Source organism: Giraffa tippelskirchi, chromosome 8 (assembly GCF_054371585.1).
Source record: "Giraffa tippelskirchi isolate mGirTip1 chromosome 8, T2T-mGirTip1v1.2.pri, whole genome shotgun sequence".
NCBI classification, from domain to species: Eukaryota; Metazoa; Chordata; class Mammalia; order Artiodactyla; family Giraffidae; genus Giraffa; species Giraffa tippelskirchi.
Window position 1 is genome coordinate 47,906,313 of NC_137282.1, and position 17,225 is coordinate 47,923,537.

At 37.8% G+C, this 17,225-nt stretch overlaps 1 non-coding gene across 1 annotated transcript; it reads right to left on the reverse strand.

Annotated features, from left to right (window-relative positions):
• Positions 1 to 15,255: 15,255 nt before the first annotated feature.
• Positions 15,256 to 15,327, reverse strand: TRNAW-CCA (transfer RNA tryptophan (anticodon CCA)). The gene has a single exon. It is a non-coding gene; the product is annotated as a tRNA-Trp (tRNA).
• Positions 15,328 to 17,225: the final 1,898 nt, after the last annotated feature.

A 17,225-nucleotide genomic window follows, 5' to 3' on the forward strand; every position in this document is an offset into this window, starting at 1 on the left:
GCCTCTGAAACTAAGTCTTTAGAATTATTTATTTTTTACTGCAAAAGAGAATCTAAGTGTTTGATACCTTGAATTGCTCAGTTTTCCACAGTTTAAATAGACAGATGTCCCACCATTATGCTCTGCACCCACTGAATTTATGTAACTGGTCCTCATAAAAAAGATTTTGTATGTGCTCTTACATATATAGGAGTGAATGCTCCAAATGAACATGTTGTGTTTAGAGGAAAAAATTGCAAACTCTATTGAATCTCTGAGACTATTTTCAGTTTATTAAATTAAAAAAAAAAAAACACTCTGGCCCACTACAAGTTATATCATTATATGTATAGATAGATAGATAAATATTAATAAGCTTAAATCTATAAAATACTTCCAGGTAAATTAATTATATTTGACATGCTCATCTACTTTAGCTTTTGCTCTAAACCCCAATAAAAAGACATTAAAGTATCATAATTTTTAAAACTTTAAAATATAACTTTAAAAGCCACGGACATGATTGGAGAGGAAACCATAGCAATAAAATGTTGGAAGTTAGAAAGTACAAGGACTAGAGGTACATGGCTTAGAAAACCTAAGAGAAATTTAAATTAACAGTATGAAAAGTCAATTACAAAATTCTTGCTTATGCTGCAAAGTTTTTAAAAAGCTAAAGAATTCGAAGCACCTGGAATTTATAGAAGTAAGGAAAAAATAGGGACTAAAACTAGAAAAAGGGCTTCCCTGATAGCTCAGATGGTAAAGAGTCTGCCTGCAATGTGGGAGACCCAGGTTCGATCCCTGAGTTGGAAAAATCCCCTAGAGAAGGAAATGGCAACCCACTCCAGTATTCTTGCCTGGAAAAATCCCACAGAAAGAAGAGTATGGCAGGCTACTTATGCTAGTATCCATTATTTGTTTTCATACCTTATTCAAGACTACACAGTGTATTTAATTGCATTGAGCAGCTTCAGCTGCATGCAACAAATTCTAGTAAATTCTCTTTTATTTTTATTCTATTACAGATACTTTCTAATTTTCCTTGTTATGCCTTCTTAGATACACCCATCATTTAAAGCAGACATTTGATTTCCAAATACATGAGATTTTGTTTAAAGTATCTTTAATATTAATTTCTCATTTTTATATTATTTTCTCATTTAAGAGCTTTCTTTTCTGCAATCACCCTCTGTGTCATTATCAGTCTAACATTTTGAGGCTTTCAATGGCTTAGTCAAAGATATCTCTTGGAAAATGTCACATTGCACTTGAAAATACATGGGTTATTTTTAAATAACTTTCAATATTCAAATCTCTCAGATATGATTCTGATGTAATCAGATTATACCACTCATTCCCCCCATTGTTACCGATTTTCACGGACTCCAGTTACTCCCGTTTGTATGTCAATGACTTTAGCTCCTGGGTCTTTGTCACTCTTTCCAATACCAAATCTGCAAATGTAAATGCAGATTTTCCTTCCAACAGTTTTTTTTTCTCTCTTCATTTCTTGAGTTTTTCTCCTCCAACCATGTAATGATGTTATCTAGCAACCTACCTCAACAAATGACTTCTATGATCCTAGTCTAGATTTTGTCACTAGGAAACTTCCATAATCTCAATTTAAGCAATTCAATTCATTGACCACAATTTTTGCTTTTCATTCCCTCCTTCCATCATACCCCCCCCCACCCCATCCATACTTTGGCTCTGACAGAATCTCCAGATCTTTGATTCTATCACTCATCTCTGTCCCTCATTTTGTTAGTAGCAGCATTCACCACCCCTCTTCCTCCAGCAAACTTAAATTCCATGGTTAATCATTGTAATCATATCACTGTAGTTGCTCTCCATTCCCTATCCCCCTTCTCATTTTGATTTTTCACTTGGTAAGACCACGGCCCTGGTTAGACACAACTGTACATGCATTTGAACCCACTGGAACCCACACAGCTGTATGCCTGAAGAACAAAATCATACTTACTCTTTAGTTCAGTTCAGTTCAGTTCAGTCCAGTCGCTCATTCATGTCCGACTCTTTGCGACCCCATGGACTGCAGCATGCCAGGCTTCCCTTTCCATCACCAACTCCTGGAACTTACTCAAGCTCATGTCCATTGAGTCGGTGATGCCATCCAACCATCTCATCCTCTGTCAGCCCCTTCTCCCCCTGCCTTCAATCTTTCCTGTCATCACGGTCTTTTCAAATGAGTCAGCTCTTCCCATCAGGTGGCCAAAGTATTGGAGTTTTCAGCTTCAGCATCAGTCCTTCCAATGAATATTCAGGACTGGTTTCCTTTAGAATGGACTGGTTGGATCTCCTTGCAGTCCAAGGGACTCAAGAGTCTGCTCCAACACCACAGCTCAAAAGCATCAATTCTTTGGGACTCAGCATTCTTTAGAGTCCAACTCTCCCATCCATATATGACTACTGGAAAAACCATAGCTTTGACTAGATGGGTCTTTGTTGGCAAAGTAATGTCTCTGCTTTCAAATATGTTGTCTAGGTTGGTCATAACTTTTCTTCCAAGGAGCAAGTGTCTTTTAGTTTCATGGCTGCAGTCACCATCTGCAGCGATTTTGGAGCCCAAGAAAATAAAGTCTGTCACTGTTTCCTTTGTTTCCTCTGTTTCCTCATTTTTTGCTTACTCTAGTGTAATTTTAAACCCATGAACACAAACCTCAGTGAATCCTTAATGCTACAATCACACACTATACCTCTCAGGAATATAGCCTTCTACTCAGCTAGAATAATATATTTTCCCCTCCTCTCTCTAAACTCATGTCATTTTTCTTAATCTCACCCTTAGTTGAGAACTGCTTTAATCTGCTTGAGCTACATAACAAAATATCATAGACTGAGTGGCTTAAACAACAGAAATTTATTTCTCACCATTCTGGAGGCTAAGAAGTATAAAATCAAGGTGCCAGCCTGGTAGTTTCATTCTGAGGCTGCTTCTCTTGGCTTGTACGTGGCCACCATCTCACTGTGGCCACATGACCTGTTGCTTGTCCGAGTGTGAGGACAGAGAGAGATATATCTCTCTCACCTTTTATGAAACCATCTATCATATTAAGATCCACTCTCATGATCTCTTATAACCCCGTTGTTTAGTCTCTCAACTGTGTCCAACTATTTTGGGACCCCGTAGACTGTAGCCCACCAGGCTTCTCTATCCTTGGGATTTCCCAGGCAAGAATACTGGAGTGGGTTGCCATTTCTTTTCCAGGGGATCTTCCTGACCCAGGGATTGAACCCACATCTCTTACATTAAGGCAGATTCTTTACCACTGAGCCACCAGGGAAGCCCCTTATATAACCTTAATTACCTCTTAAGGGCCCCATCTTCAAATACAACAACAATGTATTTGAAGCCAGCTAGGGCTTCAAAATTTGAATTTGGTGGTATTCAAACATTAAGGTTTTATTTGTTTTATTAAGGTTTTAAAAATAGTATTAAATGACAAAGATAACCAAACCCTTAATAGTTGTAATTCTTCTTAAGGAATAATTTTCATATACTAGGTATTTAAAATTTATGTAACTTTTAATATAATTTTGCTTCTTTTAACAGTAGATTAGTTTGTAATTTCAATTTAAAATATCTTCTTGAGTAATTGTTTTAGATTCATAGTATTAACTTGAAATTTCAATTGACTTACCAAAAAAAAAAAATTACTCTTCCAAGGCAGAAGTTTAATTTCTTAGACTTCCAAGAATTGTGTTGCTACATAAGAATTTTACTTTTTATTTGGGTGAGTAAAATGATACCCCTCAAATAAGAATCAAATGTATTAAAATTATGAAAACTTTTAAAATATTAAAATATAAAGAATTATTTGTAAAATTGCCTTTAATATGATTATTAAAAGCTATTTAATTTATTAGAATGATGAGATATGTAGTCAACTCTAAATCTTGATGATAGATAAGAGCTTTAGAGCTTCACATTTGAAGTTTAATAAATGGATTATTAATTCACTTGAAGCTTAATAAGTGGATTATTAATTTCAAAATAAAGTGTTCTGGACTAATCTTTCTTGTGGTCCAAAATATCCACAATGTGAAAAAATTCACATTGATATAAATAAGTTCAACAAAAAAGGTGTTCAGTTCAGTTCACTCAGTCAGTACTGTCCAACTTTTTGCAACGCCAGGGACTATAGCATCCACGTTCTCTGGTTCCCTCATTCCTCTGTTCGTCACCAACTCCAGGAGCTTGTTCAAACTGAAGTCCATTGAGTCAGTGATGCCATTCAACCATCTCATCCTCTGTTATCCCCTTCTTCTCCTGCTTTCCATCTTTCCCAGCACCAGGGTCTTTTCCAATGAGTCAGTCCTTTACATCATGTGATCAAAGTACTGAAGCTTCAGCTTTAGCACCAGTTCTTCCAATGGATATTCAGGATTGATTTCCTTTAGGATTGACTGGTTTAATATTTTTGCAGTCCAAGGGACTCTCAAGAGCCTTCTCCAACACCACAGTTCAAAAGTATCAATTCTTCGGTGCTCAGCCTTCTTTATGGTCCAGCTCTCATCATCCATACATGACTACTGGAAAAGCCATAGTTCTGATTATATGGACCTTTGTCAGTAAAGTAATGTCTCTGCTTTTTACTAAGCTGTCTAGGTTTCTCAGAGCTTTTCTTTCAAGGAGAAAGTGTATTTTAATTTCATGGCTTTAGTCACCATCTGCAGTGATTTTGGAACCCAAGAAATTAGTTTGTCACTGTTTTCAGCTTGAAGCTGAAGTTTTCAGCTTCAGCATCAGTCCTTCCAATGAATATTCAGGACTGATTTCCTTTAGGATGGACTGGTTGGATCTCCTTGCTGTCCAAGGAACTCTCAAGAGTCTCCTCCAACACCGCAGCTCAAAGCATCAATTCTTTGGTGCTCAGCTTTCTTTATAGTCCAACTCTCACATCCATACATGACTTTTGGAAAAAACCATAGCTTTGACTAGCTGGACCTTTGTAGGCAAAGTAATGTCTCTGCTTTTTAATATGCTGTCTAGGTTGGTCATAACTTTTCTTCCAAGGAGCAAGTGTCTTTTAATTTCATGGCTGCAGTCACCATCAGCAGTGATTTTGGAGTCCCGCAAAATAAAATCTCTCACTGTTTCCACTGTTTCCCCATCTATTTGCCATGAAGTGATGGGACCAGATGCCATGATCTTAGTTTTCTGAATGTTGAGTTTTAAGCCAACTTTTCCACTCTCTTCTTTCACTTTCATCAAGAGGCTCTTTAGTTCTTCACTTTCTGCCATAAGGGTGGTGTCATCTACATATCTGAGGTTATTGATATCTCTCCCAACAATCTTGATTCCAGCTTGTGCTTCATCCAGCCCAGCATTTCTCATGATGTACTCTGCATAGGAGTTAAATAAGCAGGGTGACAATATACACCCTTGATGTACTCCTTTCCCTATTTGGAACCAGTCTGTTGTTCCATGCCCAGTTCTAACTGGTGCTTCTTGACCTGCATACAGAATTCTCAAGAGGCAGGTCAGGTGGTCTGGTATTCCCATCTCTTGAAGAATGTTCAACAGTTTGTTGTGATCCACACAGTCAAAGTCTTTGGCATAGTCAATAAAGCATAAGTAGATTTTTTTTTTTCTGGAACTCTCTTGCTTTTTCAATGATCCACCGGATTTTGGCAGTTTGATCTCTGCTTCCTACCTTTTCTAAATCCAGCTTGAATATCTGGGATTTCACAGCCTGGCTTGGGGAATTTTGAGCATTACTTTGCTACCATGTGAGATGAGTACAATTGTGTGGTAGTTTGAACATTCTTTGGCATTGCCTTTCTTTGGGATTGGAATGAAAACTGACGTTTTCCAGTCTTATGGCCACTGCTGAGTTTTTCAAATTTGCTGGCATATTGAGTGTAGCACTTTCACAGCATCATCTTTTAGGATTTGAAATAGCTCAACTGGAATTTTATCACCTCCACTTGCTTTGTTTGTAGTTATGCTTCCTAAGGCCCACTTGACTTTGCATTCCAGGATGTCTGGCTCTAGGCGAGTGATCACATCATCGTGATTATCTGGGTCATGAAGATCTTTTTTGTACAGTTCTTTTGCATATTCTTGCCATCTCTTCTTAATATCTTCTGCTTCTGTTAGGTCCATACCATTTCTGTCCTTTATTGTGCCCATCTTTACATGAAATACTCCCTTGGTATCTCTAATTTTCTTGAAGAGATATCTAGTCTTTCCCATTCTATTGTTTCCCTCTATTCCTTTGTATTGATCGCTGAGGAAGACTTTCTTATTTCTCCTTGCTATTCTTTGGAACTCTGCTTTCAGATGGGAATATCTTTTCTTTTCTCCTTTGCTTTTCACTTCTCCTCTTTTCTCAGTTGTTTGTAAGGCCTCCTCAGACAACCATTTTGTCTTTTTGCATTTCTTTTACTTAGGGATGATTTTGGTCATTGTCTGCTGTACAGTGTTACTAACTCCTTCCATAGTTCTTCAGCACTCTATCTATTAGATCTAATAGCTTAAATCTCTTTGTCACTTCCACTGTATAATCACAAGGGATTTGATTTAGTTCATACCTGAATGGTCTAGTGGTTTTCCCTACTTTCTTCAGTTTAAGTCCAAATTTGGCAATAAGGAGTTCATGAAGTGAGCCACAGACAGCTTCTGGTCTTGATTTCACTGACTGTATAGAGCTTCTCCAGCTTCAGCAGCAAAGAATATAATAATCTGATTTTGGTATTGACCATCTAGTGATGTCCATGTGTAGAGTCTTCTCCCGTGTTGTTGGAAGAGGGTGTTCCCTATGGCCAGCGTGTTCTCTTGGAAAAACTCTGTTAGCCTTTGCCCTGCTTCATTTTGTACTCCAAGGCCAAACTTGCCTGTTACTCCAGGTATCTCTTGACTTCCTCCTTTTGTATTCCATCTCACTTTGATGAGAAGGGCATCATTTTTTGGTGTTAGTTCTAGAAGGTCTTGTAGTTCTTCATAGAATTGTTCAAATTCAGCTTCTTCAGCATTAGTGGCTGGGGCATCGACTTGGATTACTGTGATATTGAATGGTTTGCCTTGGAAATGAGCAAAAATCTTTCTGTCATTTTTGAATGTGCACCTAAGTATTGCATTTCAGACTCTTGTTGACCACGAGAGCTGCTCCATTTCTTCTAAGGGATCCTTGCCCACAGAAGTAGATACAATGGTCATCTGAATTAAATTAGCCCATTCCAGTCCATTTTAGTTCACTGATTTATAAAATGTTAATGTTCACTCTTGCCATCTCCTGTTTGACCACTTCCAGTTTACCTTGATTCTAACAAGGTCCTAGCAGATTCTAACCTGGACCTAACATTCCAGGTTCCAATGCAATATTGTTCTTTACAGCATCAGACTTTACTTTCATCACTAGACACATCCACAACTGGGCATTGTTTTTGCTTTCCTCTTGAACAGTATGAAAAGGCAAAAAAGGTGCTGGAATAACATTATTTTGAATAAAGAATAAGAGGAATAGTGAAAATGAGGGGCCGGTATTGGGTGGAGAAAATGAACTCCCAGGAAGAAATGGAGCCAACATTATTTGTACCATATGTACTCAGCCCAACAATTTCAGCTGGAAGTTGACCTGGACATTTGCCCTGTACATTATCTGCAGTCCACCTCAAGTGCTTACTACATCTCTTCACCTTACTAAGAAGAGATTCAGACCCAGGGATATCCAGAGTCCATAGGATGTACCACTACATAGACTGATTTTTTTCAATTCCTTCCAAACCATGTTCCTAAAAGCCAGTAATGAGTCATGTATCCTCACTCCCTGTCCCTAGGTCTCTTTATTTAGATGTCTAGTCTAAAGCAATTAAGATGAAGAACATATTTTTTTTGTTTTTCTCAGAAATTTCCAAGGAAAATCTTTCCTCTTTCAGATCCTGATAATCTTGAAGTTGTTCTCTGACATTTTTAAGGACTTCTTTTAGTGTTGTTTTTATTTGAAGCATCTTAAATATTTCTTTTGATGTCCTTCCACTATTGCTCTGTCAATGTAAATCTTAAAGGAAAAGAATTATGGTCACAATATTTCTTTTATGATTGGGGGGAGGAGGCACTTTGACTTTATAATTATTTCTTTCAGAGTTTTTCTCTTTCCATCTAGGTGACTACTTCAGCATCTCCAGTGCTCTAATATTTAATATATAAATAAAATTACTTAGGTCTAATAATAGAAGTTGGTCAGCGGGTAATTTCTCCTGATTTATCTATAGCTTCCAATTCTGAGCCCTGATTCTCCTGGTTTTTCCAACTCACTTTAACTTTTCTCCAAATGACTATACTTTCTCTTCACCCTGAGGTGACCCAATTTTATACACAAATCTTGATTTCTGGCAAGCATCACTCTCAGAAGTCAGTTTTGAGGAATAGACTTTTATTGAAGATTCAAGGAGGAACACTAGAGTATTATATAGAACCCTAGCAGAAATGAAAACATAAAATTCAGCATATTTCTCTTTATTTTTTAGTTATATTTTAAAACTGCTTTGTACTCTTTTCATTGGTATAATTTTAAATTAGTATTATACAGAAATTAGAATTAAATTAATCAGAATAATTACAAAGTTAAAAATTGCATATATAATTTTTCCTCATTGGAGAATGTTCCTATGATATTGCATAATTTTTAAAAACACCTCCATTAAAAGCTACACATTAATCAGGAAATACACTATATGTTAATCATCCATTTCTTCAGTGTTGAACATTCCCTCTCATTTCTAAAATTTCCACTTAATAATTTTAATTAATTAATTAATTTTAATTGGAGGCTAATTACTTTGCAATATTGTGGTGGTTTTCGCCATACATAGACATGAATCAGCAATGGGTGTACATATGTGGTACATACACATGGAATATTACTCAGCTATAAAAAATAATGCATTTGAGTCAGTTCTAATGAGGTGGATGAAACTGGAGCCTATTATAAAAGTGAAGTCAGCGAGAAAGAGAAACACCAATACAGTATATTAATGCATATATATTGAATTTAGAAAGGCAGTAATTATGACCCTATTTTCAAGACAGCAAAAGAGACACAGATGTAAAGAACAGACTTTTGGACTATGTGGGAGAAAAGGCGAGGGTGGCACGATATGAGAGAATAACATTGAAACATGTATATTTCCATATATAAAATAGATGACCAGTGCAAGCTCGATGCATGAAGAAGGGCACTCAAAGCTGGTGCTCTGGGACACCCATATTTCTCTTTCTTAAAACCTCTCCACCATCTCTACAATTCTCACTTGCAAAATGCCTACTCTTTAACTTCTCTTTGTCCCAGGTAAGAATGGTAAAGAACCTGCCTGCCAGTGCAAGAGACACTGGATTCATCTCTGGGTCAAGAAGATCCCCTGGGGAAGGGAATGGCAACCCCTCCAGTATTCTTGCCTGGAGAATCCCATGGACAGAGGATCCTGGCCGGCTACAGTCTGAGGGGTCACAAAGAGTTGGACAAAACTGAAGTTACTTAGCAGGAGCTCAAGGCGCCTTTTTTTTACATATTTAGTCCCCTCCTTCATTCCCTTTCTCAGTAACTACAAGTCATCTCAATTTCTTCTCAATTTATTAAACAAAGCAGCATATGTCCTTGAAAATTTTTTACTAAAATTAATGATAATAATTCCCTACCTGTTTAAGCTAAAAATTAATGATTGTGTGTGTGTGTCTGTGTGTGTGTGTGTGTGTGTGTGTGTGTTGGGGGGTGCTGTTGCTTAGATAAGCTTGAAAAGCGTTTAACAAAGATTTCTCTGATGTAGGATGTCTTCTAAGCTTTGATGTGTAAGTTGAGGCGGGTGCTGGATGGGGAGAAGACCTTGTAGTAATAACACCACTTAGTACACAACTGCCGGAGTCCTGCTCCAGCTGGTCCAGGGGTTCGCTCAGGATGGACGGCGTCGGCAATGTGAATGAGAAGACACAGCGAGTCTCGGTGTTTCCAAGTGTCTCCCGCCTTTATTGTTTTTTAAGACAGCTTTTATATCTTTAGTGGTACAAAGAAACAAATGTATAGAGTCATATCAAATCAGCTTAATGGGTCAACAGTGTTGACCTTTACCGACATCGTTTGCATATCTTAGTTCATTTTGTTTACATCATCTTCTGGCCTGGGGGCCTGCCAACATCTTGTGACTCTCCTATTGATAAGGGTTGATCAGTCAGAACACTTTTGTATCAGGCACAGCAGGAAAGAACCCATCAATAGAAAGTTTCAAGGCAAAACCTGTTTTCGGTACTTTACGCCTTGAGCTTAACAGAAAAGAATGTGGTCCCATAAAGTCATAGAACAGCAAGCTGAAGGTCAGCTCTAAGTAAGAATCTTCAGTTAAATCAACAATTGTCTCATTATTTGTATTACAGCTAAACTTCTATTTATATAAATCTTCAACTATTATGTTTTTATTATATAGGCTAAATACGTTAAGAGTAAAAACATAGCGAGTAAATATAGAATAAGCAACAGTTTCACAAAGCAACATTTCCTATATTTCCCAACAAGCCTTTTTTCCTGCGAAGGGTTTTGTGCCCATAGGGGCTTTTCGTGTGGAGGCTCTCAATGCTGTTTTATTATTAAGGAACAGTCATGCACATTAGCTCCAAAAGCACAGGTACATTTATTAAACAAACCAATATGTTAGCAAAAGGAATTTAGATCAGCATACTCTATATCCCAGATAATTTTATTTAGGGTGCTACCGTTCAGGGGCCTTGTTGATTGAGTTTCAGACTGATCTATTTCAGAAGAGAATCAGGAAAAGCCTTTTGTCCAAGTCACAGAAGACAAGAAGAGGTCTATTATAGCAAGCGTCAGAAAGAGAGATCTAATTTTTAAGGTGAGCACTGAGGCAGCCTCTCGAGAATCCCCGAGGCCTGAGAAGCCGTGCTCAAATCAGTCCTCTTTCTCATGACTCTGTCATGGGTGGGATCTCGTGAGCTGGCTCCCAGCACACAACTGGAATATACCTTCTAGTTTTCTTTACCTGGAAGTTTCTGTGATGTGGTCACTGTATTTAGACCTTTAGAAATTCTAGGGGCAATGCTTGATACATAGTTGTCTGTAAAAATTCTTGGATGAATCTAAAAAGACATCATTAATAAATGAATAAATAAATAATTAAAGGAAGAAACTGAATTTCTTGTAGCCCACTTCTGTTTTAGACTTATAGTTTCCCTTTGATAATTGTGATTTTATGTATGTGAATTATGATTATTTTCTGATAACTACACCATTTCTCTGTAATTTGAAAGGCAGATGAACTTTTATTGCTGCAGTGAAAGCATCATGTTTACAATTGGAATTATCTTCCAATTATCTGACTCTTAGAGTAAATACAAGTTGGAAGTGAAAATATTCAGTCATAGAAGGGAAAGAATGTGGAATATTTAAGTTTAGAAGGGAAAGTAATAACTTTCACAAACTGAGATGTGGAAAACAAAACACACTCTGCCTCTTAGGAATTAGTGTAAAGACAAGATCTCCAAGCCCACAGGGAAGTCTCTTCTAATCACAGAGTTAACTGAGAGCATCTATTCACAATAGCCATGATAGTTACTGATGTATTTTTCACAGAATCATGAAGTCATATCCAGCTCTTCTTGTTTTCCTCCTCACAAGAGAAATGTAGAGATGTGACCACAATTATTAATGTCATTAATTAAGCATATACAGTTAATGTTTACATTGACAGTGAAGAGGAACTAAAGAGCCTTTTGATGAAAGTGAAAGAGACTGAAAAAGTTGACTTAAAGTTCAACATTCAGAAAACTAAGATCATGGCATCTGGTCCCATCACTTCATGGCAAGTAGATGGGAAAACAGTGGAAACAGTGAGAGACTATTTTGGGGGACTCCAAAATCACTGCAGATGGTGATTGCAGCCATGAAATTAAAAGACACTTACTCCTCAGAAGGAAAGTTATGACCAACCTAGACAGCATATTAAAAAGCAGAGACATTACTTTGCCGACAAAGGTCTGTCTAATCAAGGTTATGGCTTTTCCAGTAGTCACGTATGGATGGAGGAGTTGGACTATAAAGAAACCTGAGCTCAGAAGAATTGATGCTTTTGAACTGTGATGTTGGAGAAGACTCTTGAGAGTCCCTTGGACTACAAGGAGATCCAACCAGTCAATCCTAAAGGAGATCAATCCTGGGTGTTCATTGGAAGGACTGATGTTGAAGCTGAAACTCCAATACTTTGGCCACCTGATGCAAAGAACTGACTCATTGAAAAGACCCTGATGCTGGGTAAGATTGAGGGCAGGAAGAGAAGAGGACGACAGAGGATGAGATGGTTGGATGGCATCACCGACTCAATGGACACGAGTTTGGGTGGGCTCCTGGAGTTGGTGTTGGACAGGGAAGCCTGGCGTGCTGCAGCTCATGAGGTCACAAAGAGTCGGACATGACTGAACTGAACTGAACTGGGCATTTGTTGACAATGTGGATGGATTGTAGCCCCTTACCAGTACTTTCGTGTTAGAGAGGAAAAAATAATAAGCTTTAGCATCATCTTTTCTATTGAAAATCACAATATACACTTACTATGCCACTCACTCTTAGACCAACTCTATCTAATAAAATACTTATTTTCTAAAGGAAAAGAGACCACCACCCATCTTGATGTCATACCCATTTAACAGTCTATTATGGTTGTGTGTGAACGAATAGTACTAAAGCCTGAAAGGTTCTGTCTCCTCTGTTTCACAGAGGACCAATAGAAGCCCAGGGGAAAGTGATAATGCTGAAGACTCCTAAATCTCAGCTAACTTCATTCACAATATACTATATATGTTCACACTGTAAAAACAGCTATAGAAGAAGGGCAAATTCTAACAGAGGCTCAAAGAAGATTAAAAAATACAAATTACTAAAATTGCTTAAAACATTAACTTTCTATAAAGGTTCAATTTTTCTATTAAGTTAGTCCCATTGATGAATGAGGAAAAGAGGTAGTGTAAGCATGGATAGTCTCCAAACCTTTCTGGGGTTGAGAGCCCCGTGAATCCAACTTCCTTGACAATTACTGTTGAACCTTGTAGGAAAGATGATTGCAATTTCTTTTAGAGTTTAAAGAAACTAAACCTGGATATAGAAGGTAAATTGATTACGCTTTCATATATAGTCAAGATAATCCATATCAATTATACATCAATGCTGTGTTCAATTGATTTGGTTGGTTACAGGACTGACTGTTTGATTGATGATAGATAGATAGATGTCAATGAGAAAATTCACAGGAGATGGAAGGAAGATGTTAGTTGACTTAAAAATGAGATAAAATAGTCAAATAGATCTTTAGTTTAATTCATAAAATCAGTTAAACATTTGTAAAGGCTGTATGGAATGTACAATCTTAAAACTGTGATATTACACCCATCACTAAATTTATGTTACATTTCTTAGCATCTGTATTTGACTCCACCAAGATACTTCTATGGGCATCTGAACCAGCATTTACTGATGTTATTAAAAGCTGATTGACTTTCCCAAAATATAATTTTCTTGGTCAAAATAAAGTCATTGAGAGAGTATTCCATTATATGGAAGATTTGGAAAAGCAGAAGTATATACCTTTTGTTTGGGAGAGTCATTTTGGAGAAAATAAACTTTTACCTTATATTCAGGTATATGTTATATTTATGAACCCAAACGAAAGGCTTTGGGAACTATTCTTTGAAGTACATTTTGTTTGGAACCATGGGACAAAGTGAACCACGTTATCAAAAGGATTTAAAAGCAAATGACTATGTTACTATATATAAAAAAGAAAATCAACAAGGATCTACTGTGTAGCACAGGGAACTCTACTCAATATTCTGTGATGACCTACGGGGAAAAAATCTGAAAATAATAGATATACATATAACTAAGCCATCTTGCTGTATACCTGAAACTAACACAACACTGTAAACCAGCTATTCTGTTGTTCTTGTTCAGTAGCTAATACTCTTTGTTACCCCATAGACTGCAACACACCAGGCTCCCCAGTCCTTCACTAGATCACAAATTCAGGTCCATTGAGTTGATGATCAACCATACTCCAATATAAAGTAAAAATAAAAAAAAATAAAGTATATATCTACACAAATGCTAGCAAGATTATGTTTAAAATCCTTCAAGCTAGGTGTAGTACTTGAACCTAGATGTACAAGCTGGATTTACAAAAGGCAGAGGAACCAGAGATCAAATCGCCAATATCCCCTGGATCATAGAAAAAGCAAGGGAATTTCAGAAAAACATCTACTTCTGCTTCATTGGCTATGCTAAAGACTTTGTGTGGATCACAACAAACTGTGGACTATTCTTAAAGCGATGGGCATACCAGACCATCTTACTTGCCTCCTGAGAAGCCTGTATGCAGGACAAGAGCAATAGTTAGAACTGGACGTGAAACAATGGACTGGTTTAAAATTGGGAAATAAGCACTTAAAGGCAGTATATTGTCACCCTGTTTATTCAACTTATATACAGAGTACGTCATGTAAAATGCTGGGCTGGATGACTCACAAGCTGGAATCAAGGTTGTTGGGAGAAATATCAACAACTTCAGATATGCAGATTATACCACTTTAATGACAGAAAGTGAAGAACTAAAGAGCCTCTTGATGACAGTGAAAGAGGAGAGTGAAAAAGCTAGCTTAAAATACAACATTCAAAAAACAAAGATCACGGCATCTGGTCCCATCATTTCATGGCAAATAGATGGGAAAAATAGTGGAGACAGTGTCAGATTTCATTTTCTTGGGCTCCAAAATCAATGTGGACAGTGACTGAAGCCATGAAATTAAAACATGCTTGCTCCTTGGAAGCAAAGCTATGACAAATCTAGACAGTGTATTAAAAAGCAGAGACATCACTTTGCCAACAAAGGTCTGTATAGTCAAAGCTATGGCTTTTCCAGTAATCATGTATGGAAGTGAGAGTTGGACCATAAAGAAGGCTGAGCACCGAAGAATTGATGTTTTTGAACTGTGGTGCTGGAGAAGACTCTTTGAGAGTCCCTTGGACATCAAGGAGTTCAAACCAGTCAATCCTAGTGAAAATCAGTCCTGAATATACATTGGAAGGACTGATGCTGAAGCTCCAATACTTTGGCCACCTGATGCAAGGGAAGGGAAGTCGCTCAGTCGTGTCCGACTCTTTGCAACCCCGTGGACCGTAGCCTACCAGGCTCCTCCGTCCATGGGATTCTCCAGGCAAGAGTACTGGAGTGGTTTGCCATTTCCTTCTCCAGAGGATCTTCCCAACCCAGGGATCGAACCCAGGTCTCCTGCATTGGAGGCAGACGCTTTAACCTCTGAGCCACCAGGGAAGTCACCTTATCCATTCATCTGTTGATGGGCATTTAGTCTGCTTCCATGCCTTGGCTATTGTAAACAATAGTGAATATTGGGGTGCATGTATACTTTCAAACCATGGTTTTCTCCAGATATATGCCCAGGAACGGGATTGCTGGACCATATGGTAGCTCTGTTTTTGGTTTCTTAAGGAATCTCCATACTATTCTCCATAGTGGTTGTACCAATTTATATCCCCACTAACAGGGTAGGACAGTTCCCTTTTCTCCACACCCTCTCCAGCACTTATTGTTTCTTGACTTCTTGATGATGGCCATAGAATGCCTATTTTTCTAAATATAAATAAAGACAAAGAGCAACTAGAATATTTATAAAACTTGACCTCTTTATATTATATTTCTGATAGCAGATTGACACTTGGGATAGAATAGTCTTTATTTTAGAGATAAGATATTTTCCTCTATAATATTATTCAACAACCATCTTTTAGAAACAAGCAGACAATTCTTCCATTTTTAGCAACTTGTTTGGCACAAAACAGTTTTCTGAAGACATTGATTATAGTTGGAAATCAAATCCCCCTAACTACTGTCTGTAATAAATATTTAGCTTGACAAAGAAATAGAGACAGAGAAATAGAAAAAGAAAGAAGGAAGCAGGAAGACAGGGAGGAAGGGAAGAAAGCAGAAAGGGAGAGAGGGAGAGAAAATATATTTCATCCTAACCCAGAGGCGAACATGGAGTTAAATGTGTCCATTGGGATTTTGAACTTGTGGTTCTGAACCAACCAAGTATAAAAGGGAAATTTAAAAATTTTAAAACTACTTCCAGACAGTAATTAGGGAGACTTGATTTCCAACTATAATCAATGTCTTCAGAAAACTGTTTTGTGCCAAACAAGTTGCTAAAAATGGAAGAATTTTGTCTGCTTGTTTCTAAAAGATTGTTGTTAGAGAAGACTCTTGAGAATATCTCGGACTGCAAGAAGATCAAACCAGTCGATCCTAAAGGAAATCAGTCCTGAATATTCTTTGGAAGGACTGATGCTGAAGCTGAAAACTACAATACTTTGACCATCTGATACAAAGAACTGACTCATTAGAAAAGACCCTGATGCTGGGAATGACTGAAGGCAGGAGGAGAAGGGGACGACAGAGGATGAGATGGTTGGATGGCATCCCTGACTCAATGGACATGAGTTTGAGCAAGCTCTGGGAGTGGGTTATGGACAGGTAAGCCTGGCATGCTACAGTCCATGGGGTCGCAAACAGTCAGAGACGACTGAGTGACTGAACTGAACTGACTTCACTGTTATTTATAGATTGTCTTACATCCAGAATGATACCATTTGAGATTTACTATTTTTCAGTTATCTTTTCTACAACAGCTCTTTGGGATACAGATTATATTTTAACTGTCTCTATGGAATGCATTGAGTGATAATTGCATGCTCAAAAAGGCAAAGTTAGGGTCCCTTTATTGTATGGATATCAAACTCTGAAAGCACAAAATTAAAAATTCTGATCAAAGACTCCTTTTCTATATACTTAACACTCATCAAAATAAATGCTCTGTCTGAACTCAATTTGGCAACAGTTTGTTTGGTCAGTTATATAACCACCCATTTGCTTTGCCTACATATGTCCCCACTGACACTCACTGCCAGGCTAAGCAGAATCTAGATCAGGAATTTGCAGAGTCAGTATTAAAAAGCAGCAAGTGAGCAGCAGGTTCTGTTTCTGGTAAAGACCCAGGTCACAGGCGTGGGCAGGGGCAGCCAGGGGTCAAGGAAATACAGAGCCAAGTGGTTTAGATGCCAATTTCCATGGTAAAGAACTGAAGCCAAGAAGCCATCCAGAACCCAGGAAGCCTCCACAATGACACAAGGCAGGCACTAGTTTCTAGAGAGATC